This window comes from Miscanthus floridulus, chromosome 5 (genome assembly GCF_019320115.1).
Source record: "Miscanthus floridulus cultivar M001 chromosome 5, ASM1932011v1, whole genome shotgun sequence".
NCBI classification, from domain to species: domain Eukaryota; kingdom Viridiplantae; phylum Streptophyta; class Magnoliopsida; order Poales; family Poaceae; genus Miscanthus; species Miscanthus floridulus.
In genome coordinates this window covers 90,750,059-90,760,103 of record NC_089584.1, presented here as the reverse complement: position 1 = coordinate 90,760,103, position 10,045 = coordinate 90,750,059, and the positions used below count along the sequence as shown (strand labels likewise).

At 40.3% G+C, this 10,045-nt stretch overlaps 1 long non-coding RNA gene across 1 annotated transcript; it reads left to right on the top strand.

Annotated features, from left to right (window-relative positions):
• The first annotated feature begins 369 nt into the window (after positions 1-369).
• LOC136452590 (uncharacterized) lies at positions 370-1,691 on the top strand. Its single transcript, XR_010758856.1, has 3 exons — positions 370-672; positions 1,265-1,347; positions 1,440-1,691. It is a non-coding gene; the product is annotated as an uncharacterized lncRNA (long non-coding RNA).
• The last annotated feature ends 8,354 nt before the right edge of the window (positions 1,692-10,045 follow it).

Sequence of the window (10,045 nt, the reverse complement as noted above, 5' to 3'; positions counted from 1 at the left end):
TTGACTCAATAAGTATCCATCTTTTTAAAGTATATAAACTGTTCAGGCGATCATTCTTTCGATGCTCATCTCACTGCACGAGATAATATTGGATTTAGACAACCATTCTTTCATGATTTGGTCTAATGTTTATCATCAAAGATATCAGAATGTATGATCAAGATAAGGTATGAAGCAACATTATTTCTACAGCTTTTCTATTCTAGCTACTGAGTACATTGAGTACTTTTAATTTTAGAAAAATAAAAAAAAAATCATAGAAGGTTGGAGATTTTTGTTGGCTTATTCTGGCTATATACATAGTGGAGCAGGTTATCTATATGAACTTTGGGCATTACGAGGTTTCTCTTATCATCTTTGCAGTCATGGAGGAGTCACCAAAATTTAGAAGAAATCAGCCATCGTCGAGGCCTTCCCCGCCGATTGCATGACTTATTTTAGTTTTATGATTTATTTTTTCTAAGCATGATTTATTTTTTCTTGACGCCATCGTAGCGTTAGCACGGGCAATATACTTTTAAGAAAATGTTGCATTTTCATGTAAATTTAAAGTGTCAGTTGGAAATATGAACTGATCTTTCATCATGATTTCCATGTGTTCAGGTTGTTGAAGCTGCACTTATTTCTAGAATACAAAGATTGGAGCAGAGACTAATGGAAATTGAGCCTCATGTGAGTCTCTGCGTCCTTAAACTTTTTATATTACATATAACTCTTGCTCTTCTTGTAGAAACCTGTACACGATGGTGTGTGTTTTACTGCATACTACATTTAAGCATTGTCACTTACATGCTTCTCAATCATTGGCTTCAGACCTTTAAGCTGCTACTCCCATCCCGTATTTCCTTGGGATTTCAATTTAGTCAACTTTCATTATAGTGCAAACAGTGGAATTCAAACAACAATGCTTCCAGTTGTTTCCATCTCTTATATGCCTTCCAGAAGCCCAACTGCAAATTCACAGCCCAAATGTCATTGCAGCACTTTCAGAAAGTTAATCCACTAATTTGTCGTCAGCTTTTGACTCTGCTCCTTTGAGATACAAGTAGGAAGAGCCCTACCAAGTTGATTCTTCATTTTCAGTGTGCCGCTCTAGGTATGGTGGACTTAGTACTTCACTACTGCAATTAGTAGTTTTTTTGCTTTCATTTCATTGTGAAATGAAGTTTATGAGCCGCATAGGTCTTTGCATTTGTGTTGAATCATATATTACGCAAGCACTTAAAACTTCGATGACAAATATTGCTTTCCACTTGCATCTCAGGTGGCTACATTGCTAGAAGAATTCTACCAAATCGATTGACAGCTGATGTGCTGGAGCAGCTTCGTCTAAGTAAACAAGCATTGGTATAAAAACTACGTTCTGGAATCAATTTCAGCGGCCACTTCTCAAACTTTATTTTGATTTTATTTATGTATGTATGTACTCATGTGTCAAGGTTGAGCTGGGTTCACGAGCAGGTGACCTCAAACAGATGCTTATTGATCTCCTGGATGAAATTGCACACTTGATAGATTGAGTGATAACATGACCTATGCATGAGTGTTTGCATGAAGTGGTAATTTTCTTAATCTTTGTATTTTAGGGTTTCTGATGATAACTTGTTGCGAATACCATGTACTAATTTATTGCCGTCGGTGTTTTGTTCACTGGACAGCCAAAGAGATCAGGGATTCAAGATTGAGGACTCACAAACTGACCGTTGTGGAAAATATGGTGTCACTTCGAAGGAAAGCATCTGGTAATATACCTTCAGAAAGCAGTGATTCATCTTTTGCTACTGTTGATGGCAATAATTCCATGGAAAATTTATGCATTCTTGGAGTCTGTGAAAAGCAAAAAAAAAACCTGGGGAGGCACTCCTGATTAAAGCAAAACAAATGCAGTAGTCTTTGCTTGCCATGATTGCTTCATGCTTTCCAGCCGCAAGGTAATAACTTGAGCATAGTATGATTTTTTTTTCTAACAATATTTTGCATGCTCTTGAAATGTTTTTGCCTTCCTGCTCCCTTCTTTCCTTCATTCGTACTCTCCAGGTCAGTGGTAATTGTTTATTTAGTTTGTGATTTTTTTTCTCAAACATGCAGAAGAACTGAGTGTCATTGCATCAAGATTTAATTTGCAAATAATATTCAACTAATTTGAGTATTTCTTTGTTACCCTTGAAAGGCATTTTCTCAAATGTGTCTGTCCGAGGCTTTTGTGCATTTGTCATCGTTTTCAGCGAGAATAAAAGATGAAGCCTCTCATACTCAACTAAACTCTTCCAAAGAAGTGTTAGTTACAGCCAGGGGCGGATCCAGCGGTGGGGCGGCGGGGGCTCAAGCCCCCCCCTACCCAAACCGAATCAGTACAAATTACTGTAGAGCCCCTATGAATTTTTAGGCAAAGTTCTATAGTATAGGGGGGGCTGAGACTTAAAATCGAGCAGCAGTGTTGTTCAGTCCCCCCTAAAATATTTCCTGGATCCGCCGTTGGTTACAGCAGAATGGGTGGCCATTACAGCTGTAAAAGCTGCAGATGCTGTCCTCTCAACCTGTTCAACAATTTATGAGAAGAGGTGTTTACTGCAGCTTCTTTCAGCAGTGGATTTTGCTGATGGTGGCACTTCATCATCTTACTTTAGCCGAAGATATTGGAAGAGTAATCTGTCTGAACCTTCTTTGTGTAGAGATGGTGATATCTACAACTGGAATGATTCGATGGATGATGCTTCTCTTTGTGCTTGTAGGATTGTAGCTCTTCTTTGTGCCTATCAACATGTACTCTGTTTTGCACTTTTGCTGTGATGTTTATTGTTTTGATATTTCTAGATATATGATCAGCCACAAGTAAGCTACAGACTTCCAAAAAGATCCTATGATAGCAACCTGGAATCATGTGATTGGAAATATTACGGTTAATGGGATTCCAAATTGTGGGTTTATGGCAATGGCAAGCAGTTCATACACTAATTGCTTTGCCTTTTCAAAAAACAAGGGGCTAAATTATATTTATATGATATAGTTTTATGATTTATTTTTTTAAGATGTCACCGTAGCGTTAGCACGGGCAATATACTAGTAAGCCAAAAAATTGGCCACAACTGTAAACCCCTAGCCCTTCGGGCCCGTTTTCTGTGGGTTGTGGAAGCCGGTCGGCAGCCACTAGTCAACCAGAAATCCCCATTTTATTAAAGTCAAAAATTGAAAATGAAAATGATCTCTCTTTATTAGTGGACACTGAAAATACTTATATTTGCTTTGTCCCATTTGCTGGTGGACGTTGAAAATAAAAGCAGGGCTAGAAGACCAGGTCTGCAAGAAGCAATGAAGCTTGTCGCTTGGAATTGCGGGGGGTCTGGACAACCGTCAGGCAGTTTGAGGGCTTCTGAAACTCTAGAAGTCTGAGTGTGCAAACATCATTTTTCTGTCAGAGACAAAACTGAAGGAAAGTAGGATGCCACGCTTCCGGTGGATGTTGGGTCTGGCTAATATGGTGGTGAAAGATGGTGAAGGAAAAGGGGAGGAATTGCTATGTTGTGGTTGTGATGTTACGATTTTTTTTGAAATATCACATTGATGTGGATGTCAAGGAGGAAAATGGAAGTGAATGGAGATTCATCAGAGTGTATGGGGGAGGCCCATGCGAGCGCAAGGAGAGGACCTGGGAGACGATGAGGTCGTTGATATCATCCCAGCCAAAGCCATAGCTGATGGTAGGGGATTTCAACAAGATTTTGTTTTCCCATGAGAAACAAGGTGGAAGACAGAGAAGCCAACAATGCATGAAAAAGTTTATAGAAGCTCCGGAGGTGTGGGGTAGAGGACCCGGGCTATGAGGGGGATATGTTTACTTGGCGGAATAATAACTACACAGAAGATGGCTTCATAAGAGAGAGATTAGATAGGGCGGTGGCAAATGAGGAGTGGAGGACGATGTTTCTATCGCACATGTGATAAACGGTGACCAGTGTCTTTCTGACCACCGATACCTGTCTGGAAGAGCGGGGAAGCCATAGAGGCGTCCAAAGGAGCTTTAGCTTCGAAGCTTCTAGGTTGGAGGAGAATTGCAAGAAGGTGGAGGAGGATGCGTGGGGAGAGGCGTTAAAGGATGGAAAAAACCGGTGTATGAAGCCCTAGAGGTGGTGGTAGGAGGTTTGGCGAGTTGGAGCACAAATGTTTTAGGCGATCTTGAGAAAAGGCGAAAACAACTAAGAAGGGAGTTGGAGGGTTGTAGAACAGAGATGATGAGCAAGGAGCAAATCAGTAGGGAGGGGGTGCTATGCTATAGGCTGGAAAATGTGGAAGAGGAAGTGGACATGTATTGGAGTAGCGTGCACACGTTAAATGAATGCAATTTGGTGATTGGAATACAACCTTTTTCCATGCAGCGTGCATGGAGCGGATGAGAAGTAACAGAATAGGGAAGATTAGGAAGGATAATGGGGGTTGGGCAAAGGAGGAAGGGGGAGAAGAAGAACCTCATCACTAACTATTTTTTTGAGCTTCTTAAGTCTTTTGGTGACTAAGATACACATCGGATACTAGATTATGTTGTGGCCAATTGACACTAGAAACGAATGGGACTTTGGTGAAGGATTTTACATGGGAGGAGGTGGTGGAGCCATTGAAGGGAATCGGGAACCTAAAGGCTCCAAGGCTGGACGGATTACCAACACTTTTCTATAAGGCTCCTGAAAGCCCTAGTTTGGTTTTGGATAATTGATGAAACCTATGGACTAATCCTTGAGCTAAATGTGTAGACTAAATAGGATGGTCCAATCCAAGTATTGGAGCTAGATGATGGTCATGGACAAGGTGATGGCCACAAAAAGTGATGATCAAGTGCTCCAACTTGAAAAAAAAGAAAGAGAAAAACAAAAATAAGGTTGATCAAGGCAAAGGTATCAAATAGATTTTTGTTTTGGCACTTAAGACACCTAGAGGGTGTAACACGTTTAGGATCGATTGCCGTACTATAAAGAGGGGAAATCTTTGGCTAAGCGGTTATCGAGTGCCAGTAGGTGAAATTGCAATTGCATATGCATTTAGGGACCTAGTGTGCTAACCTTTGACCCTTCAAAATGCTTTAAAAAATGTTAACACACGAGCATACAAGTTACACATTTTGTGGTTAGCAACTTGGAAGCGAGAGTGAAATGCTTGAGGTAATAGAAAAAGAAAAGGAGGCAAAGGTAGAGGATCGGATGCTGGCTCTGTCCTGACCGGATGCTGCCAGCTGAGTCCGGTCAGTTGACCAGCTGCTTGGCCGAGAGAGCCACGTTGGGACCAGACTCGGGCGCTGAGTCTGATCACTCGGTCTAGAGAGGGTGCAGCGCGTGGTGGCGATTAGACGCAGGAGACGTCATGCTACTAGATGCGCAGGGGCTGCGTCAAGTCACGGCTGACGTACGCTGACATAGCTTCTTCGTGCGAACACAGTAAGGACCGGACGCTGGGGTGAGTCCGATCACCCTAGATCGGATGCGTTCGGTCGCTTAAAACCAGCTCTGGAACCTTTTTGTTCTTGACCTGACGCTCGGTGGTTGAGAGTCCGGTCGTTCTAGTGGAGAGTCCAGTCATGACTTAATGTTTTGCGTGACTGAGAGATAATTGTTGAGATCAAACACGTGGGATTTAAAAGCGGACACATGGCGGCCATCGACCAACCGGACTCAGCCGAATGGACGCTAGGGTGCGTCCGGTCAGGTGCGTCCAGTTGCGCCTACATAGAGCAATGGCTCTATTAGTTTGAGGGGCTCTATAAATAGCTCTTGGCCGGCCTGGGGCTCACTCTCTTGGCACTTTAACATACTTTACATCCTTATGAGCCTAAGTGAAAGGACCTTGATGTCGCTTAGAGGGGGGGTGAATAGGTCTGTTTAAAACAGACTTGCAGCAGAAGTTAAATTCTAAGTGCGGCACTGATGCTCCCAAAGTGCAGCACTGCCGCACTACCACACTGCCGCACTAAAAATGCAGCACTGCTGCGCCTGCAGACAAGTGAGACACCGATTTATCCCGTGGTTCAGCTCACCACTAAAGCTTGCCTATGTCCACGTTGTTGAGGTAGCCACAAAGGCTTTGGTCTCTTTCAACCTTATCCTCGTTCTCAAGTCAAGAGAATGAACTCTTGAGATGAGGGTTGATTTCACTAGATGATTGGGGTGATTACAAACCTCTTAGGGCTGCCACACAAGTTGGCAAGCTCTACGGATGATGCTCTGGCTGGCTAGGAGCAAGCTCCAAGAGTAACAAACACAATCCACTGGCTTGAACGCGAACCAAGTGCTCTAGAAGATGAAGAACAGTTGGGGCTGCCCTCTAATGCAGTTTGGAGGCTCAAACTCTCATGGATTTGCAAGGGAAACAAAGAAGAAGCTTGAGGGGCTCCAATGATGAGTGGGGAAGAGAGAGAGCTGCTCTGGTCGCACTTGGGAAGGGAATGGTAGATCTAAAAACTAGGTTACCATTGTGAGGAAGAAGAGAAGGTATAAATACCCTCTGCTCCCAACGGTCAGTTAAGTCATGGCAGTGCCACGGCTGACCTGCGGTAGTGCCTCGCCTCAGCGCGACAGTGCCTCACCTACCAGGCAGCACAAAAGATCGGATTGCAAAGCTTGTTGTCTTGTCTAAGGCTTTAAGGATATTTGGTGGGTAAATGAGCACTTAGTTGTACATTAAAGCTTGTGCATTGTATCTCCCTTTATAGTACGGCATACCTATACTCAAGATTAAGAGAATATAACCATTTTAATCACTTGAGTCTTCATATGCCATTTTTCTCAAATTGCTTCATAGGGGGTTGCAATCAACTTTGTCTCTTCTCTTTGAGCAATCATACCTTGAGCATATATATATATATATATATATATATATATATATATATATATATATATATATATATATATATATGAGTTCACCTCATGGCTTCAAGTCACTTCTACTAATGATTTGATCCTCAATACAATATGACTCCTCATAGCTCGATTAGTTCCTCGACTCAATGCAAGTACTCTCTTCTTCACCTTAGCCATGGTACCTCGGTCCTCAAGCCATTGTTTGCCCTTCACCTTTGCTTAGTCCCTCGAAGCCCTTTCCTTGCTATCTTCACCCTATCGAGCCATACTCAAGTCACATCATATTAAGCATTCATTGAAAACCATTTCTTCAATATTATGATCCTTGCTTGAATATCTTCAAGATATGAATATTGAGATCAATCAAGCTTCAGTTGGATTCACATAGATTGAGATATATGAGTCAACATCAATATGGTCAAGACAATTCATGATTCCTTATATCCTCTTCATTTTGGCTTGACACTCCTAACTCTCACTTCAATATCTATCTTCATACTTCTAGCTTGATCATATCAATGGAAAGTGATTTTCCAAATCTTTATCCATACAAGCAAACCAACATAGAGACCAACTTATATCCAATATGACTTGTGTCCTTTGTCATTTAACCTTTGCTTGATATTTCTTCACTTATGCATTCTTGACTCATTCTTCAATCCTTGATCAAAGCTAATCCACTACTAAACTCTTCTTGTTCATGCAAAGCAAGCCATTATTGAGACCAATCCAAAATCATCAACTCATGTCTCATTTACCATTTGCCAAATGTGCTTGCTTCCTCAAGATACTATGATATCCCATAATATAGAAGCCATTTCATCAACTTCATTTGCATTGTTGTCTTTTTCTTGAACTAAATTGTTTTCATGATCTTCCAACACAATAATACACAATTTTGGCCTTGATTTGAAGATTATGTGGAATATCATCAAGTTTGCCTTCTTGTTGAACCTATATACACTTCTCATTTCACAATCCATGAGTGTATGCAATAAACTCAATTTTCTGTTCAACACTTAGCAAACTTGTTAGACCTTTAATGGTGTTGTCATTCAATTCACTAAAACCCACTAAAGGGCTAGATGCACTTACAATCTCTCCCTTTTTGGTGATTGATGACAACACAATTAAAGCTTACAAGAGATTGATAAATATGATTTTGAATCATATGATATAGTGAGCTCCCCCTAAATGTGTGCACTAAAAGGAATTTCAAATTTTGGCCTCAAATGCCAAATGCACATATTCAAGATGAAGTGTGGGAACTCTCGTATATCTTAGTATCCATGGGGTGTAGGGTGTCATCATGATAAACGTGATGCTCATGGAAATTCATGCACTCAAGAAGTTTCTGAAGCTGTCATGTGCGGCACTTCCATGAGTGCGCACGACACTGCCGCACAGTGGCAGGCAGAGAAAATAAACAATACACCATTCAAGGTATGAACATCACACTAGCATAAATGGTCCTTATTAAGAGCATTAATTTAAACTATCCTTGCACACACCACACAATAAAAATTGAAAAATCTTATATGCCTCTCTTTTACCCCTTTAAATCCACATATCAATCTCTCCCTCCTTACACTCTCTCCCAATATTTCTTCCCCTTTGGCATTAATCTCTAAAAAGGGTCTCTCCACCAAAAGGAAGAAATGATGGTAGACAAGTGAGGGCACGAGGTAGGTAAAATTTATCATATAGGATTTCTCTCCTGAGTTTTCTACCAAATAAAGTATGTAACAATTTAAGTCAAGATTCTTGAGAAGTTAGCATATTTAGCTCATAACTCACTTAGATGACACTTTTAATATGAGACTAACTTATGCCATCACCACATGAGATATCAACCAAATATATAAAGAATTCTCTAATCGTCACCACAAGAACAAACTCATGGTGTGACTCAAAAAATTGCATACACATGCACACACTAGCATGTAAGGGCCTAGATGCACAAAGGTAGTACAAGAGTTCATGGAGCGATATACCTTTGTTCTAAGACTCATAATCTCCACCATGATCATGAAATTTTGACTTTAGTGCTTTGATGGGCTTGGCATAATGCAAAAAGACTTCATTTGTGTCCATCTCTCTTAATCATAGGAGACATCACAAACTTATGCTTGATTTCAATCGAAAGTCCATTGCTAGCTCTTGTTGCCATTTTGAGATACCAATTGAAGACATTTTTTGATATACCACATTGAAAGATTATCCACCAATACCAATTGAAATATGATCTTCACAATTTTGACACCAATTGAAAGAGTCTTCACAAGTTGATGCTAATTGGAATGGATTCTTGTATCTCATAATGTCACCTGGAGAATGCTCATAAAGACAAGAGATAGCATTAAATTGCAAAAGCTAGAGTTTCACAACTAGCGATCATTTTGGATGTGGAAGACATGCAGATCACTAATTGCAAAACCTCATAACATAGACTAAATTCCCTCTTTTTGATAGTGCATACATATATATGTGGAAGGCAAGGACATATGTACTTTTGGTCAATTAAGTCCAAACAAGGAAATTTAAGCTATATTATGGAGAGTAGCTACTTAAGAGATAAAATTGTAATCCAAATAAATATGAAGGATAACTTTACCAATTTGGATTGAGTTAATGTACCATACCCATGAGAAACTCATTCTCACCAAGAGACTACACAAATTCACTAGAAGAAAAAGTTAGTCTCAAAAGACACAGGACATAGAATGAGCTCCCCCTTAATATGTGCATCAAGTACTCGAATTATTTGTGAAATGCACTTGAATCAGTTTGAGAGTTTAGAGGAGTTCATCCTATATCTTGGTCAAGGCATAATAGTCTTGCAATAATTGAAATTATGTCAAGGAAACATATCACCACCAAGGTAGATAGATCACCACACAAATTTTGATTATCAGGACCATCATAAGTGAGACTTCAATGATTTGGATAGCCATAGTTCTCACTTGATGAAATGTGATGAAATTTAGCTCTTGAGATCATCTAAGATCCATATTAGGTTCCTAGTTCTTTCTTTACCTAAAGCAACTCACACAAAGAGCAAAAGGTAAAATTCATGAAATTTATAAAGTGTGAACTAGAAGTTATGACTCTCTGTTGACAAGATCATGGGAGATCAATGGGATGGATCATGTGCCCTTGATGAGCTCTAGAGAGGAGAAATAGCAATGAAAGCCCACTCTTCA